General features: G+C 42.7%; 2 protein-coding genes and 1 long non-coding RNA gene across 4 annotated transcripts in view; 1 reads left to right on the top strand and 2 right to left on the bottom strand.

The window, feature by feature from the left end:
- LOC146495650 (uncharacterized) overlaps positions 1-18,277 on the top strand; it is a 94,234-nt gene extending 75,957 nt beyond the window's left edge. The window contains exon 3 of the mRNA XM_085143102.1: positions 18,264-18,277. The gene's annotated coding sequence lies outside the window, so the exon portion shown is untranslated. The remainder of the gene's footprint in view (positions 1-18,263) is intronic.
- LOC146495648 (uncharacterized) overlaps positions 1-18,915 on the bottom strand; it is a 47,592-nt gene that overhangs the window by 27,797 nt on the left and 880 nt on the right. The gene's annotated exons all lie outside the window — the stretch shown is intronic.
- On the bottom strand, positions 2-18,493 carry LOC146495649 (uncharacterized). The gene is made up of 2 exons (XR_014871138.1): positions 13,987-18,493; positions 2-13,942 (listed from the first exon to the last, which is right to left on the bottom strand). It is a non-coding gene; the product is annotated as an uncharacterized LOC146495649 (long non-coding RNA).

Here is an 18,915-nt window from a genome sequence, read left to right as displayed (position 1 = left end):
CAAAGCACATCCTCAAATCCTCCAATCTGAACCCCAAACTCAGCAGTTAGATGAAGTCCACACAAACATGCAGCAGTGATAGAAACACCACCACGTCCTGCTGTCCTCCACCTAAAGCACACAGCTGTGCACAGCAGCTGCACTTTCTCTCTTTTCCATTATCACCTGTAAGATTTCCAATCACTCTGAAAAATGATGGACTTTAAAAACATGAAGGATTAAAATTAATTTCCCGTCTAAAAACAAAGTTCTGCTTAAAACCTCACAGTGACATCTGTCATTATGACAGCTCTCCTGCTAACACCTCACTACAGATAAAGCACCATATCAGACTAGCATGCATGTTATTTAATGTCCTCAAGTGCAAACACACACCCATGCACGCACACACACGCGCGCACACACGTGCTGCTTCACGTCAAAGCTGCTGTGTTGGTTTTCTTCTCACACCTCTGATTGTTTTAGAGGTTAAACAAACGAACAGGCGAGCCAGAAAAATGACACCTGACGAGGAACGCTCGCTCTCTGCACGCACGCTGCTCAGACCGAGCAATTAGAGCGCCGCAGAGGATTGTAGAGCACGTGTGAGGCATGAAGAGATGCAGCGTTTACAGACTGAACGCTGCTGCAGTCGTGCAGGACGTCAGCAGGCCTCCATGTGTTGTGCTCGTCTTCATTTAGAGTTAAAGTTAAACTGTTCCTAACTGGACCGTGAGGCAGAGACCACTGTGTGCGCTCTCTTTATCTCTGCTGAGTTTTCTCTAGCTTTGCTTTTTGCTGCTGACAGCATGAGACGCTACCTGCAGCCTCTCAGGTGGAACAGGCGAAGACATCCATGGGTGTCATCATGAGGTTTGATGAGCACAGTCTGCAGAGTGAGGAGGAGATGCTGGACAGGACCTCCTCCATCAGCAGGATCAGTATGTGCTCCTTTGTGTGAGGAGGAACGGGATGAGCCTTCAGCTGACCCTCATGTGACTCCCAAAGTCTCGTCTAACACTTTAGTTCAGCTCCAGATCAGTGACAGAACATCTGGTCGGCATCATCTGACCACAACAAGCTTTCTGTACCTGCAGCTGTCCTGAGCTCACAACTGCTTTTTAAATGAATCCGTTCATTTCGTCACTGAATCAAACCGAGTTTGACACTCTGTGCTTTAAACCAGCTGCCCAAAGGTGTTACCAAGATGGCTGCTAAGTGATGAAGGAAACTTCTAGAAGACAGCTGGCTTAAAGTGGGAGGAGCTTGTTTCCGACAGAGGATGTACTAAGGGGCAACACCAAAGCCCAGTATAAGATACAGAAGGATTATTTTGAACTGTGACTCATGCAAAGCTGCTCTGGTTGAGTCCAAGTGTAAAAACATGGAGCTGGAAATGAGCAGTACAATAACTAATGACAACAACTGTTCATAAAGTTGCTACACTGCGAGGTTTCAAACACAAACAGCAGGACACGAGTGGCTGTAATACCTCCTTAACCCACAAGGCGGCAGCGTTTGACTGTTGCTTGCTGCAGGAACTCACATCAGGTAACGTGACTCAGTTTGTCTGTCGGTCAGATTGTACAGTTACCTCTGACTGCATCATGACCTCGTCGTCATGGACAGACTCCTGTCTTTGTAAATAAAGTTAAAATGAATCGTGCAGCTGTGCAGGTGAGACTCGTCTGTGCGTCACACTCTGATCCACCATGTTTATTTCTTTGTGGTGTGAAACCTGATAAAACAGGCTGATCAGCTGATAGCGCTCCTTGATAAGCACCTGGTGATGTTACATCTGTTCACTCTGATCCAAACTCCTGTTGTGAGGAGCTTTCTATTGATAAAGCTTAGAAAGGTTTAAGGTAGTTGGGGGGGGAAACAGATGAATCATTGAAAAACCTGCAAAAACTTTATTTCAGCACAAACTGTCCGAACCAATCAGCACGTTCTTCTGCCAGGAAATATTCTGCATTATTATAAAGTTTCACTGAAAGGTTTAAACTGATTTCCAGTTTCTGTTTTCTGCAGATAAAAGATTTTAACCTGTACAAAGTAAAGTGAAATCAGTTTTTTCATAATAAAAATAAAAGCTCTGCTAAATGAAAAATAATTTTACCTGGATAAACAAAAGCATGTGCAACAGATTTACAAATTTAAAAAGTTCGTGTTCAGCGGGTGAGGTAACTCTCTGCTTCCACACTGACGACATCTCAGCATGCAGCAGTGAGCAAAGTGCCGCTGCTGTTGCCTGCACCGCTGTGGGCGTCGGCATGAAAGGGACCGACTATTTTGTGATTGGACACGTGTGAGACTGACCGGCCGGTCGAGAACACTGGAAATCGTCTGATTCCGGTCCCTGGCCGATCGATCGGTGCATCACTATTAAAGATAAGAGCTGTCACAAAGATGGCTGACGAGAATAACAAACAAGGCAAAACGTCTTCTGAGTAAAATGTCCAGGTAAGACTTCACAGCCTAACTGTGAAGTCAGTAAGGCTGTGAAGTAGAGCTTTGAACAGTCTTGCCTCATTTTCCCTGAAATGTCTCAACATCTCATCAACAGACAAGCATCGACCTGCCTTCTCCAATCAGCCTTTTGGGAACCGAACCCTCGAGTGTGATCGTGCCGGCACATGTGGACGGAGCGAGGAAGCAGCATCTCTGCAGCCTCTGTGCTCGCCTCCAGCACGACAGCTGATTTAAAACGTGGAGCGGTGGGATTTCACTCACTGGCTGTCATGTCGTCACCGCGGCAGCAGATAGATGTGCCCTGCAGTGATGCGACATGTACATACTTGTAGGTGGTTTCACCAGAGCAGGAGGGATGTTCACGGTCTCTGCACTCTGTCAGAGACGGAAACGTTCAGGGGGAAAACAGAAGCAGGTCAAATATTTGTCCTCTCCATAAATAGATTCATATGATGAGCAGCGGCTGCATGACAGCTTTGCTAACAACACTTTGCATGTTCCTCAAACATATTTATGTATTGAGACAGTTTGATTCGTCCGTGTAAAGGATCTTAGTTTTCTACGGCGTGGACGCTCGCTCTGCAGATGCTCCTGTTTCTGCTGAACTTCAGTCGAATTAAACCAAAATGACTCCATAAACAAAAACAGGTCACATGACTGCGTTCAGAGACAGCTTTGTGTGTCCTGCACATTCTGCAGCCTGCTGCGAGTCCAGCACCACCTCCTGCCTGTATTTCCACACAGCTGGAAAAATCTGTGAGCAGATGTCAGAGAACAAAGAAGCCTCACACAGAGGGGAAACTGTGAGCTGTGCATCCTTACTTTAAAAAAAGTGAGTGTAACCTCTGACCCTGTTAAGGATGACTTGAGGGTGAAATGCGTCTCCCACACTGACAGCGATCGACACAAACCAGCCCCGACTTGTGTGAATCTTCTCTTTGTTGCAGCAGACAAAGATCTACTGTTACTGATGTTAAAAACAATGTGTGCTGTTATGATTTGAATACACCGAGGCAACAGATGTCAGTGTGTCAGGGTTAGAATTCACAGATTTGATTAACAGCAGAAATTAAAGAGCAGGCGGGTGGAGGTCGAGCGGGTGTAGAAAGGCTTCGTTCTTCAAACCAGTGCTCCCCCCGACCCACGAGGAGGGTTTTTTAAGAGAATATGAGTATAATTTTTGACCCTCATCAGCACAGGAAATGCAAACACGCTTATTTTAAATGATTATTTTTAAAGTTTAATTACTTATCAAGAATTATCTATTCTTGTTCTATAAACTTCAGGGTAAATTTTACATGCACACAGACTCTGATAGTGTGAAAGACGCTTTTTGTAGTCAACCTCTGCAAATTTCAACTGAAACTGTCGCCAGCAGGGGGCAGCGTTTCTCCAGTACATGTCTGAGATGTTGTCAGATTGCTGCTGTTTAACTCCTGATATTTACTTTTAACTCCATCTTTTTCTTGAGAGGCTCTGCTTTTCATCATTTTAAATAAAATCTCTTCTTTTTGCTTGTTAAATAAAAGTTAGACTGGCTCACAGCACCATCTCCTGGTACAATCTGGTATTACATGGAAGTACAGCATGGACCTAGTTCAGCTTTAGTTGACGTCTCCTCAACGCACGGATGCTTTGGACGTGATTTTTTAAAGGATGTTTTGATAGATTTTGTTAATCATATATAATATATTTTTTAATTATTTTTTTGTTTAATTGACTTAATTTAGTCGTGTTGCAATTATTCACCAAAACTTTGATACTGATGTACGTTTCATGTCTGCAGCTCTTTAATAAAACAGCTGTATTTTAACACAAACCATGATATTTATCTAAAAATAGTTACATTTTCTGTGTTTACTCATTAAAAATTTGCATATCATTATAAAATATTTAATAATTTTCCTTTTTAGGTTATGTTTTTCATCACACTGACAATAAGCTGCATTTACCACATAAAAAAATGCTGCACTGCATTTTTAAGCAAATTTTATGACAAAGCAAGTCAGAAGTTGTGGTTTTCTGAACTCTTCGGCGGTGTGATAAAGTTCCTTCTATAGAAAGGTGAGAAACAGAAAGACGTCTGTAGACGCTTTTATTATTATGCGTTTCCTCCTTCCTTTCCAAAGTCAACATGTCAGCATTATTAGCAGCGTGTTCTCGTCGTACTGACAGTTTTTCTTCCGAAGAGGAAATGTTCTCTGTATTTTATTCCTGTGCAGGACGGAGATGCACGGGTGAAAACAGGATTCGTTTTCCAAACATGGAACATGTGTGCACTTTAAAACGCTCGAAAGCGTTCACAAACACTTGGCCTGGTTTTGCCTGCACGCCACAGCAGCAGCAGTTATTGGTGCGGTGGAAGCGGAGCGGCTGCATCTTACTGGCTGCTGCAGACCCGCCCCGTGTCTGGCAAACATTCAGCCTGCAGCGGTCGTTCCAGGCACTCCCTAAACGCTCAGCCAAGTTCACAAACAACAGCTGGGTTTGGGTTCTCAGAGCAAAGCGCCTGTTTGTATTTCTATACAGCACTTTGGGTTCGTATCAGCTTTTCACAGGAATTATTCTGAGCAAACAGAAGCACAGCAGAGGGCGACTCTTTCGCCACACTTTAGCTGAGTATTCAGCTCAAAGTTTCTATTGGGCAACTTCACCCTGGAGAAAGGCTTGAGTCCAGCTGTCGTCTCCACTGTGGCCTGTATTCTTTCACTTTTTGTCTTCCATCAGCAGCTCCCGGTGACTCATTAAAGCCCTCGTACAGCAAACAGAGGCTGAGTCAGCCGCTGAATCCTGTCCATCCCTTGTTTAGTTCATTCAGTAGCTGCTGCTGGTTTGATTCGTATTTCTTAACATTACAGATACTAATCTCTGCTGTGGATTAATTTTACTCTGCTAGTTCGGTGGGATTTGTGCATGCACATGCCTGTGTTATGTACTCAGAGTTACTGAAGCGTCGACATGCATGAAAGGCAGATTTCACCTTTTTCACAGTCAGAATTTATTCTGTCTGAATTTCGTAACGCTGCAGCAGAGCGATAAGAGAAAGGGAGGTTCCAGCTGAAACTATTCTGGGGAAGGGCAGCCTCATCTCATGTTTGCAGTTGCTACGGACACTTTATTAGGTACACCTCTAGTATCAGTTAAAGCCCGTTTTGCCTTCAGATCTGCCCCATGTCTTCATGGCACAGATTCAACAAAGTGCTGGAAACGTTCCTCTGAGATTTTGGTCCATGACGATATGACATCATCACACAGCTGCTGCTGATTTGACAGCTGCATGGTGAGAACCTCATGTTCCCCCACATCCCAAAGGTTCAGAGATAAGAAAGCAGTTTGAGATGATGTGAGCTTTGGGACCGTGATCATTATCCTGCTGGAAGCAGCCATCAGCAGATGGTCACTGTGGTTATACGGGGATGGACATGGTCAGCAACAACACTCAGGTAGGCTGCAGAGATTAAACCGAGCCATCATCCTCCACATCATCGCACAACCTTCAGCAACCTGAACTATTGAAACAAGGCAGCATGGATCCATCACATCGTTTATATAAACTTTACCATTCAAACGTTTCTGCAGACAGAAACTCAGCACAACATTTTTCAAACCTGCCATCACCCAGTCTGGGTTTGTATTACCCTCAGTGGTACCCAGTGCAGTCGTCTGCTGCTGCAGCCCATAATGTTTGATGTGTTGTGCGAGTGGTTAACGAGTGGTTATCAGTTCCTGTTGCCTTCCTATCAGCTCACAGCAGTCTGCCCATTCTCATCTGACTGCTGACGTCAACAAGGAAGGTTTTCCTCAGAACTGCTGCTCACCGAATAGGTCAAAGGTCATCTTCACCATGCCTTCATGCCTCTATGCACTTGCCATGTGACTGGCTGATTAGATATTTGTGCAAACAAGTAGTTAAACAGGCGTAGCTGTGAGTGTATCCTGCCCTCTCAATCAAACATGACAGATTTTGTGCAGTAGTACAAAACGATCTCAAATGTGCTGGAAACACGAGCATGTGCTGCACGAGAGCACGCTTCACTTTTGTGTTCATGAACGGAGTCACACAAGTCCAACAGCAAATGTGTCACAGGACGGAGGTCATATTTCCTCCAGTTTCACACAACACAAAACAGGGCAACAATGTTGTGTTTCTGCTGGAGTTACACTCAGAAAACCTGAGAGCCACAGCACACAGCACACACAAGCTGTGACAGAAAGAGACAAAAACACACACGGCGTCATTCAGCCTCCTTAAAATAATCCAGAATCACACAAACAATGAATGTTTTCAGTATTTGACTGATCCGATCTCATGTTAACAACAATAATGGCTGCAGGTACACAAACACAGTCACACGCTGAAAATAAAAGCAAAGCTTCCACTTCATCATCACACAATATTACATTTACACCAATAATCCTCCTGGTTTATGGAGCCATTATAACACTATCAACACCTTGAACAAAGGAGTGTGGAGCTGATGCTGGTTCACATACAGAAGCAGGTTGTGTTGATGCTGAAGATGCATTTCCAGATTTACCAGTCGCAGCTGTTGTTCTTCTGTAATCCAGTTATTATTGAAGCTGAGACTTTGGCAGCAGGCGTGTTTACAGCTTATCAGATGACTTTGTAACAATCGGAGCTGCTTTTGTCATGTAGCAGCGCACTTTGCAACAATATGCACACAAAATCCAGTTATTTGGATTTATTCACAGTCCGACGGGCACTTCCAGCTGGAATGTGCTGATTCCTAGAATCTGAAGATTTTGGAAGATGTAAACAAAAAGTGTTGCTGTAGAGGCAGAAAGTTCAGTCGCATGTTTTTAGCTTGAATCTGTTCATGTTCCATCAACAATAACTGCACGCCGAATTAGCTGCTAGCAATTCCTACATGGACTGAACTTGTGGATACTAGATTACTTTGTGATTGAGTCGAGGAGCACTGCAGTATATAAATATATTTACAAATCCCACTAGACTAGACTGATCCAGAGATGCTGTATCGAGGTGAGGGATTGTAGCATATACTCTTAAACAGGCTGCTGAGCTCAGCGAGCTGTGAAACATGGAAAATGATATTAACACAGTCTTTTCCTTCAATGGCCTCGACAGCATCATCATGCACAATCACAAGAAACTGCTCAGGTGCATTTCCTGCTTCCAAGGACACGTGACATAACTTTCACTGATGGAGTTTTAACTGAGTTATCGTTTCACAGTTTCTGGCCATGCAGCTCTAAAGCTGTGAAAATGCCAACATGCTGACGGCAACAGGAAAATATTTATGAACAATGGCCTCACATCTCCCTTTGATGAGAACAATTCATTCCGACTTCTGTCTATCACACCTCCACCTCTTCACAGTTTGCAGTAAACCATTATCATCTGCAGCATACCAGACAATGTTGTTTTGTTGCACACAGGCGTGGTGATGTAGTCTAATCAAAACAGCAACTGAACAGAGACATGGAGGACCCGTCCAGTATCCTTTACAATACTGGTTTTGTGTCAAAATAAACTTGGACTAAACAAACTTGAGCTCTTACTTTTAACCACAGATGCTCCTCCAAGAGAAAAGGCAGCGATCTGTAGCTCTGCATTCAGCTGCAGGTTTAACATGTTTAACCCTTTAAGACCTACCATAGAACCAAGTCTGCCAGAGCTTATATTATATGTTTACATGCTGTGGAGCCATTTTTGGGAGCATTTCAAGTTACTATACATCAATAAAACCATTACAGCCTTAATTTTAATAATATGTCTGCATTAAGTGCATAGTAATTACATAAATTGCAAAAAAGTGCAATAAATTACAAAAAAATTTAAAATCGTTTTTGTTTTTTTTAACATATATTTCTAGTTAGAGAAATTTAAGAGGCTTATCCCTCAAAACTGTAAATACAAAAAAGTTGCACAAAATAGTTTCCCACCACAGGAAATTTATTTTGAGTGTCTTCATAGTTTTATTTTTGAACTACACCAATTTTTATACACTGCAGGAAAAACGAAAATAAATATTATAATGCAAATTTGCAAAAAAAAACAGCATATGCATCAAAATAAACTATTTCCAGCAGTGCAATATGAGTCCTAAGCATCCCAGAAACGACACAGAAAGTCATAAAGTCAAACATAACCTTTAAAAACACCAGTATAGGCTTGTATAGGCCCTGAAGGTAAAAAACTACATTTCTGGAAACGGAGCGTGCCCGCTCTGACCGGCTTTAAAGGGTTAAGACGAGCAGTCACAGTAAAAAAAAAAAACAGAAGAGCTGAAAAAGCTTAAACAGACTGAAAGCTGTCAGAACAAAAAGTGTCTACAAAGAGAAGCCGACATAGCAGTTCCTCAGGGTTGCATTCTTCTGAATGTCCAGCAGGGGGCGACTCCTGTGGTTGTGGCTCTGTTTCTTTGCTTTCTTGAAAAGTTGAGAAAAGACAGACTTTTCAAACGCCACCACAGCTGTCAGCCAATCCAATTACCTTCACTCAAACACTCGAGCGCTACCGCTAACCAATCACATCGCCTCCTGCAAACATCCAGAACGAGTGAGGTGGGCGCTCGTTTGGTTTAGCATCAAAATGTAGGAGAAGCTGATCGTTGCAGCGAGTAATCCTGTTAAAGGTGGACATCACCACCGTGAGGTTCCCCACTGGTCTCTGGGTGATCGTCTTCTGTGAAAGCCAGAATCACCAAACTTCAGGGAACGGGCTTCATGTTTTCTTCGATATGACCAGAAATGAGTGACTGAGCCCAAAACTGTTCAGAGGTCAGAGCTGAGGGTCATTTTACCACAGACGTCTGCAGAACCACTGTGTTTGCAGCCACGCTCTTTAAATCAAACAAAACGTGTAGAGAACAAGAACATCGTGCTGACCTGGAGCCTTCATTTTCCTGACCGCACCTCAAATGTGTGATAATATTTCAGTACAGCCCCGGAAATGTAATGGTTGTCAATCTGCTGGTGAACCAGTTCAGTCCTTGTAGAGCTGCTACGGCAGCTCTTTACCATCGAGGTTGGTAATGAAACGTTTCCACCTGTTGTGCAGACCAGTGGCCAAAAAGATGCTCCAGCAGAGTCAATAAATGTGTCTCTGAGCTCTTCTTCTATCATGTAAAAACATGTAATGTGGATCAAACGGCTATTCCTCCCTCTCAGCTGTGTCAGTTAAAATAAAGATCCTATATCCCTCATGAACAATAGAGTTTGGCAGCAGGACAAGAGACGTTTCTCAGAACCTTCTGGATTATTAGGCAAGAACAAAAGTTAATATCCGCCTAATTGGCTCGTATAAAAGTGGTTAAGAAGGTGGTTTTATGTCAAGACAAATCATGTTTTATGGAGCTCCTCAGGAGCCCGAACAACATGACAGAGGTGACTGTTTACGAGCAGGAACAGGACGTATTACTCAACGTTCAAAACCTGTTTCAGGCCCCACTGCCTGCAGCGACGTCCTCGACATACGAGCTGATTCTTTTGTTTTCAGCTAACCCGAGTCATCGCCTCATCACCCTCTTCCTCCCAATCAATCTGCACTATCAGAACTGGGTCAAAGATTAGCTCAGTCAGCATGTAAGGAAGCAGAAATCAATACGTTCATTACGCAAAGACAACAACTGTAGAGATGACTGCAGACGCCCGACCACGTGTCGTTACATCATTTACTGATGGCTCCAATCAATACTGTCCAACATCACATATAAGTCAGTTCTACCATCGATGCTTTAGAATACAAGCAGCATTTAACCATGCAAGTCAATATAAACATTTTATCATGTGAACAGGTTGTTGTGCACCAGTGGCAGTGACAGTGTTTCCTGCTGTGTCTCGTCAGTGTTGTATGAATGAGCAGGTGTGGACAGGTGTGCTGCATGCATTCAGCTGTGAGCTGAAGCTCTGAGCCTCCAAATCTTGTTTTCTTTTCTGTTTTTTAACTTTTTGCACAGAATAATGACCAAATAGAAGCTTTAAAAAAACCCTGAGATTTAATCAGATTTTATTTATTCAACTTGTCTCATTTAAAAATGAACCCAAAATTAAGTTGGTACGATAAATGTCCAGTAACAAAACAAAAACCTATTTAAAGTTGACAGAAGGGAGAAGCCTGAAAAGGTTCAACTGTAGCTGAATACACGAGACAAAACCTGTAAGTTACTGTAGTTTACTGTTAGTGTAAATGTGGTTTAATACAGAGCAGAAATATCAGTCAGTCAACAGGAATAACAGGAATATTCTGGATATTTGGACTAGTGCTGGGCCATATCCTACTGTTCACAGTAACACCGGTTTAATGTTGGGCAACGATAAGAAAATGAGATATTGTGATAGAATGTGGGTAAAACGCGCATGTGCAGTGCCTTTGTTTTCATACGCACACGGCGGAAAAGCACGGCGGCGACGGAGAATGAGAAGAGCGAAAGTGGATCGTTGAATGAAGAAGAAGAAGAACCAGAACTGGTTTGGCTTTCGTCCGTCAGATACACAACAAAGCACTATTTTTGGTAGCGCATGCTAGCGGGCCGTCGTCATTACTGTGTTGTTTGGAAAATACGGCGCACTTAAAATCAATCCTTTGATTTTTCTGAAAGTCGACAGAGCCCCTTATAATCCCGTGTGCCTTATGTATGAACTCTGGTTCTGTTTACTGACCTCGAAACGATTTTATGTGCACGGCGCTCAAAAATCTGTCAGATGTTTTAGCACGACTTTGCTAAACTACGAAGCCGCACCGCTTGATGGATTGTCGGAGCATTACGGCTATCGTAGGCGGAGCCTCGCGGAGTGATACGTACTGTGCTTCAACATAATGTTACCGTATTGTGTGTGTTTAACCTCTTTTTAAGGTTTGTGGATATTATACATGGTTATGCTGAGGATATGTCGGCCAGTTTCCACTGGAAATGCCTTTTGGTTAAACTGTCAGCAAAGAATTTGCATTTGCACTGTTACATTTGTATATAACTTTAATGCAGATAAAAAAAAGCTGCTTGTTGAAGTGAAAATACATTGATGGGCTTTTTACACTAATAAAGTTGTGGAGTTGTAAAGTATTTTATCTAGTGTCAATTATATCGTCAGTTATATCGTTATTGCAAATTTTCAAATCTATATCGTGATAAATATTTCTGTCATATCGTCCTGCTCTGTTTGGGTACAGGACTGCATATTTATTTATGAGTGATAATTTAGAGTTTTATGAACATTTTCCCCACTTTAAGATTTGCTTCAGTCAAATTAAGTCGGAGGTAATAAAATGAAGTATAAGAAAAACATGCAAATGCTGGAGTCTGAATTAAAGTACAATAATTGAAAAGGGCTGAAAATTCAACCATGTAGACGCTTTTCAGCTGGAGAGACGGTTCAAGCGTCACTCGTCTGTGACCTCTGACCTTACTAGAAAGAAAGAAAAGTCCCTGATTTAACCTCTGACAGTATGGACTGATCACCTGTGAGCTCTTGATTCTTCCTCCTTTAGAGGAAATATTTTCTCATCCAAAGTGAGAATTAATATTCAAACTAATGGAAATCCCCTCTCAGCAAATATGTGATTTATTATCACTATCGATAAAACCTGAAGAGACATGACTGCAGTACATGTGATGGGAACACATCCAAAAGCCTTTCACATGATTCACTCACAACCAGCAAACTGCAGAAGTCTGACAGATTCATTTCCAGGGAACCACCAACGATCATCCGAACACTGATCGAGTGCTCGCTGCGGCCTTCAGCACAGCTGCTACCACGACCGCTGTGCTGAACTGACCACTGGTTGGATGAAGGACGACAACAGCGTGAAACTATTTCTAACATCACTGAAGAAAAAAGATGAGAAACTAATCAGACTTCACCCCAAACTGATTCTTTGAGGTGAGTAACCCTGCGTCCACAGCAGCGGTTTTAGTTTCTGTGTTCGCTGGGGGTGTGGCCTAACACTACCTGCTGATACAGCAAGTTTGTGAAACTCAATAGACTCAGAGATGTACCGACTTCTCCGAATCCACAAATCACGCTCTCACCTCTCTCAGGTACACCTGAGGGTTTACACATCGTAAAATCTGAGGTTCAGACTGTTTTACTACAAGTCAGAATTACAGTCTGACGTTTCTAATCTGGATTACCCTCCTCTAGAAAAAAAACTGACAAATTACAGCCTTTAAGCTTAATCGATACTTCTGCAGGGAATCTATGGACCTACGATTTTCTCTCTTCCAGTCAGTCTGAAAAATAACAGCAAAAGGAGGAGCAGGAAGTGACAGTGAACAAACTGTGCCATGTGTAGAGAGTAGGGCTGCCACAAACGATTATTTTGATAGTCGACTAGTCATCGATTATTTTTGCGATTAGTCGACTAATCAGATCATCATCCATTGAACGTAAAACGTACAGCTTATTGCACCAGGAGCATCTGCTCTTATATAACTATCATTAGCTTACAGCTTTAAGTGTGTAAGGTATGTGCTAACTAACAATAAAGACAAGATGATAGTTTATTAAATTTTAATGAAATTTGCAGATTGTTTTGGTGAAGTTTAATAAACTCCTTGCTATCTAAAATATAACAGGACACCGGAGTAAATTCTCAGCATCTCACACTTCTGATAATCAGCTGTCTGCTTGATGTTTATTCAGCTGTGTAAAAACTATAACTTTAATCTCAGCCAAACCGATTTACTCAGGAACAAATAAAATACTAAAAAAAGCCAAACAATAACATTTTAAGTTATCTAAGTGACTTATATATCATGTTTAACCTGAGTAGCGAAAGACGGCGGTGGGTTTGAAAACGATTAGCGGGAGTCCGGTGTTCTCACGGCTCTAGTTAGCCTAGCCCCCGGCTAGCTATCGAGCTAGTGGGTAACAGACGTCTCCGAAAACGTCGGAGTGCTTTTGAAAATATGTGGTGTCTTGATAAACTGAGCAGATATTTGAGGTTTACACAGCTACATTCTCGCCTGAAAATATGTTAAACGTTTATTTTGCGACCCAGAAAGAATAATAAGAGTAATATTAAAACTAACTAGCTGCCGCCATTGTTGGAAACTGAGCTGGGCTGCGCTATGAATTCTGGGACACAGCTTCTTCTTCTTCGGGGTTTAACGGCAGCTGGCATCCTTGTACATGCAGTGCTGCCATCTTCTGTTTCAGTCCGTTATTACACTCTTAAATCCTACTACTTATTCCTGCGTCTTTTGTGATCTTACGAAGCTTCAAACGACGCGTCGACTATTAAATCAGTCGTCGACGACTTTGATAGTCGACGTAATCGTGACTAGTCGACTAATCATGGCAGCCCTAGTAGAGAGAAAAAATAAATCCAAACTAGAAATGCAGCAAATCATCAACAGGAATAAGGAAACACTGAGCTCAAAATTCTGATTTTAAACTTTAAAACAAAAGATTTGGTTGCAGCGTGTTAAACTCTGAACGCGTGCAGCAGCAGGGACGCTCATTTGTTTAAATGAGAGAGAAAAAAAATGACTTTCTGATCAAACTAAAAGACATAAAATTCTCAGGAAACATTAAAATTGAGCAAACTTTAAATATTTGTGTGTTTCATAAAGTATTTAGGAATTTTAATCAGTTCTTCATTAATCGTTGTAAATGTTTCTGTAACATGTGTCATGTATGACGTTGCAAACACGCACACGGGCCTGCAGAATCAGGCTAACCTTAGCAGCAGCTCTGGTTTCTTTGCGATGTTCCAGTTTGTTCTGACAAAGCTGACACACAACCGCTCTTCTTCTTACATCACAGGTTAGCCTGGCTGTTGATGTCAAATCTGCTGATGTACATCAGTGAAATAACAGTAAAACACTCAGCCGAGTATTTCTGGTGCCAACGAGCTGTAGTCAGCTCTGAGAAGCACATCTACGCTGTGCATGAGTCACGAGGTGGTGACTCAGTCATGTTTGATAAAGATCTTTAGATCTTTAAATCGATCAGATTCATGAGAAGCATCTTTATCCTCAGAAACAACAACAAACATCAGAATCATCTGAGTGACGATGAATTCAACACAGAAAACTCGTTTCCCAGAAAGATTCGCCGTCATTACAAAACGACACAAACTGATGAGTCACAAAAATTCACCTCGATCAACAAGCAGCTACGAGTGTGAGCATCGGCCTGGTTTACTTGTTAAATCCTGCACTGCGACCACAGGGCTCGCTCACACTGGCGTCCAACCTCCACGCCCTCACATCAAGCTGTGCGCTCAGTGCGAGCGGCTCCCGCTGAAGGGCGTGACGCCTTCAACCAGTCTGCACGATCAGATCGCCTCAGGACGCCGCGAGCATGAAACTCCACACAGACAAATGTACAGATCAGATTTTAGAGACGACTCAGCGACTGTTGATTATATTTATTTAGGCTCTTTCTGACTCCTGATGCTTCTCCAGGATCTTGTCTTTTTATGTCTGCAGAGATAAAAGAAGGTTTATTCAATCAAAACTGTTCCTTTATATTTAAGGAAACATCAAACTTAAACTTTGCTTTTCTGACTCCATCAGAACTCATCTGCTTTCAGTGTGTTTGTTACTTTTCTCCCTGGTTTTCTCTGGTTTGTAGAAACGACTGAGAACATTTTCTGTCTGGCAGGTTTGAAACGCCTCCGCACGTCGAATCCATTTAGTACGTTTTGGTTATGCTTTGTTTCAAAAGGGAGGCGTGTCCAGTTTCACAGCCAGATACGCCGATTTGTCACATCCAGAGTGACAAGACGCCAACATCAGTGATCTTCACAGTCGGTCCATCTATTGTATGTCACAGTAAACCAACACAGAACTGAAATGAACAGATCAGCTCTCACAGACACCTGGTGGAGCTTTCTGACTGAATCAGCAGGATAACTGCAGCGATGCATCTCTGTCCTACAGAGGTTTCAGCATCAATGCGACAACGAAACAGAGCAGAGGCCGGCGTGTGACTCTGGTCCTTCATGTCATCATGTCACTGCTCTGCTGCTGTCACAAAAACGCCGCCATGATGAAAGGAAGTGATAAGCTGAGATGTTTACGATTCTTAAGGACTGTGTAATCTCTCTACAGACATCGTGGTGACTGCAGCAGGTACACAGCTGCAGGTTTTAGGATAGATGCATTTTTATCCTCCGATGTAAACACGACAGAAGCAGAGGAATAACTTAGATGTGCTGTGGCTGTTTTTCCTGAATAACCTCTCCTGATTTTGGATCCTCAAACTCATCCCAAAACAGACACGAGACGTCTGAGCTGTTCAAGTCGAGCAGCTAATGAACGAATGTAAGAGGAGGAAACATGCAGGTCACTCGTGAACAGAGATGGGCAGCAACGCGTTACTGCAATTCGATTACTTTTTTCAAGTAACGAGTAAAGTAAGGGATTACTATTGCAAAAACGGTAATTAGATTACCGTTACTTTCCCGTAGGAACGCTGCGTTACTGCGTTACTAAAACCATAATTTTTTTGCCAGAATGTCTCATGACAGTGACGTAAGCGAGTGTGACGTTCGTGACAACAGCTGTGTGCAGATCAACAATGGATCATATATCGAGTGCAGAGAGAGTATGAGCGTGCAGCGTTTAAAGCGTGGAAGTACTGACCTTACTTTGAGTTTGATTCCATAAAAAGAGACAAAAACATTAGTGTCCGTTGTGCGTGGGAAGAAAACTTCTTTTTACAGAGAAAAAACCCCTAAACTTCCAAACAAGCACCGAGTAGCTACGACGTAATGGGAAACTCACAGAGAAACTCGCGGATTCTTCCACTGACCGCGGCACACCTGCACCAGGGTAACCCTCCGCCTACCCCACTCCTGCTTTACAGGTGAAAATAGAGCAACAGGACCGCTAGTCTTTGACTTTATTTATTTTCTGCTGTGTTTTACTTGCATCTATTTGAAAGACTGAGTGTAAACACACAAAATATTTTATTTTATGTGCTGGAATGTGCAGAAAATAGGTTTAAATGTTAAACTAATTTCTTCCAGTCAGAGAATGTTGCAGATAATTAAATGTTTGCTTGATGCATAAAGTTAAAAGATTAAAACTAATAAAACAAGTTTTAAAAAGAGACTTTTCCATTTGATTACATTTTGTATGATGATTATGCAGAAAAAGTAGAATTGGGCTGAAAGATCTATCACTTTATCACCTATTCAGGTTGTAAATCATGTTGTTAAAAAAGTAACTAAGTAATTAATTACTTTTGAAAATAAGTAATCAGTAAAGTAACGGGATTACTTTTGGGGGAAGTAATCAGTAATTAGTTACTGATTACTTTTTTCAAGTAACTTGACCAACACTGCTCGTGAATCATGTCTGCATGTGAGGATAAAATAAAATCCCTGAATCAGTCGGAGAGGAAAGCTGGGTGAAGGCCGTGACATCCACACCTGAAGCCTTCGTCTAAACGTGACCTGGACTCTTCACCTGTTACAGAAACGATGTGAAGCTGTCAGTGACAGATCACCGTGCAGACCCTGGTATGTTTATGATGACAGATGAAACCTGTATCTGAGTGCTGGTGAATTCCTGCTGGAATCTGTAACCAGAGCAGCACTTTGAAACCTTCATGTTGGTTGGAAGAAGCAGGAAGTCGCAGCCTGTTCAGAGTCAGAGAGAAACACGAGGAACTTGGAAAGCTTTAGTGTCGAGAGGAAAAATACTAAAGTCTGTCCTCTTCTTCAGAATCCACCTGTGAGACAGGTGTGCAGGCGTCATTTAAAGGCTTCATGATTATATCCAGGTCCAAGTACATTCAGCTCCCAAAGGCCAAAGTTTGAGTTAAAAATGATCCAGATTCTTTCAGCTCTAATAAAACGATCAGTGTTTCTGTTCTCCAGATGTTACACATGCATGGAAGACGATTATGAGACCAGCAGGATGTTTGATAGTTTCCTGTAAACATGATATGAACATTCAAAATGAACTAGAAAGAAAACCTGAGTCACAATAATGTGCAAAGTTGTGATCAGCTGCAGAGCTGTAAGCACACGAGAACAGGCAGGCAGAGGACGGGGTCAAACTTCATGTCGAGGGTCCCTGACAGCACGAGACAAACGCCGTCACATGACAGGAAGTGACAATGAAAACAAACCAAACTTCAGCCGAGAGAACGTCTGAGAGGATCCATCATAGCACGAGGTCAGTCATTAATAAGCTGCGTGGTTTGGATTATGTTTGAACCTTAATTTCACTTTAAGCTCACACGGAGCGCGCTAGGCCTGACGAAGAGGATGCTGCTCATCTTTATCACATCAGTGTGGTTATGGAGACTGTTGGAGACAAACTGGAGCTCTGTCTGTTAGCACAGCTGCCATGTTATTGATCAGATAATGTGGCCACGCCCCCAAGTCTTATTCCAAGTTAAACAGGTGAAAACAAATCACCTGAGATCATCTACAGAGGCAAAAACAGGTTTCGTTAACTCTTCATCTCCTGATGGTGAACAATCAGATCCTACTGATCGGCCAATCAAACACACTGATTTAGTTTACATCATAACAACGATCAGGCTCAAGCTTTTATTTCGTCTCGTTACTCAGTGACTCAGTGTTTTCTTATTAATGTGGCGAGCATCTATATTTGGCCTTCACGGGTAAACGTGTCACGCCCTGCACGGCAGGTTTTTAATGTTTTCTAATTACTGCCTCACAACAAACATGCTGCAGGCAACCTGACAATGTGCAACAACAACAACTCAGAGCTCCAACCATCAGCGTGTTTAAGAGAAAAGACAGAACAGAAATATCTGAGTTAAATAAAGAGCTGGAAAGTCATCGTAACCACTTGAGGTCGAGTGGTTTCTCTTTGAAACTCGAATTTAACCAGGAGCAGTGACTCAGAGGGGATAACCGCTCGTAGAGCTGCTCAAGGCGAGCAAGAACTAGAACAGCAGGGTGCCACAGATTCAGTAACATCCTCTCAGACAAAGGTCCGTGTCATAATAACTCCATAAACATGCATTAGGAGACGTGGCTGCTCCGTAAATGTTAGCTGATGAAGCAAAATCTGTTTTATTCCACTGAGTGCTGGAGTACGAGGGGGTCAGGCCCACCCCAGGCCCACCCCAGGCCCACCCCAGGCCCACCCCAGGCCCACCCTGACCTGAAGAGGTTGAATGAGTTATTTGAGGGCACGGGTCAGTCACTCATCACGTCCCACAGAGAAGATCTCGTGTGTCAAATTAACCATTAATCTGCATATTTCTACAACACAACCTCCACCTTTCTCCTGCGCTGCCTGTTTAACTCCCTCGACATTTTTCTGCTGATGCACACAAAGCCGTGCATGACTAAACTAGCTCAGCTCAGAGCTGCTGCCTTCTGATTTCAAAACAGCGCCAGCGGCGGTAAACAGCCACTCTGAGACGTTCACCTCAGCAGCTCCCTCGCTTCTGCAAACACAGAGCCGTAACTACCAACAGCGAGGTGCTGGGACAGTGAGGGGCCAAAGCCAGGCACCGGGGGTCTTATTTCAATTTTAG

This window comes from Neolamprologus multifasciatus, chromosome 19 (assembly GCF_963576455.1).
Source record: "Neolamprologus multifasciatus chromosome 19, fNeoMul1.2, whole genome shotgun sequence".
NCBI classification, from domain to species: Eukaryota; Metazoa; Chordata; class Actinopteri; order Cichliformes; family Cichlidae; genus Neolamprologus; species Neolamprologus multifasciatus.
Note: the sequence above shows the minus strand (reverse complement) of the source record. Positions and strands in the feature narration are given on the sequence as shown.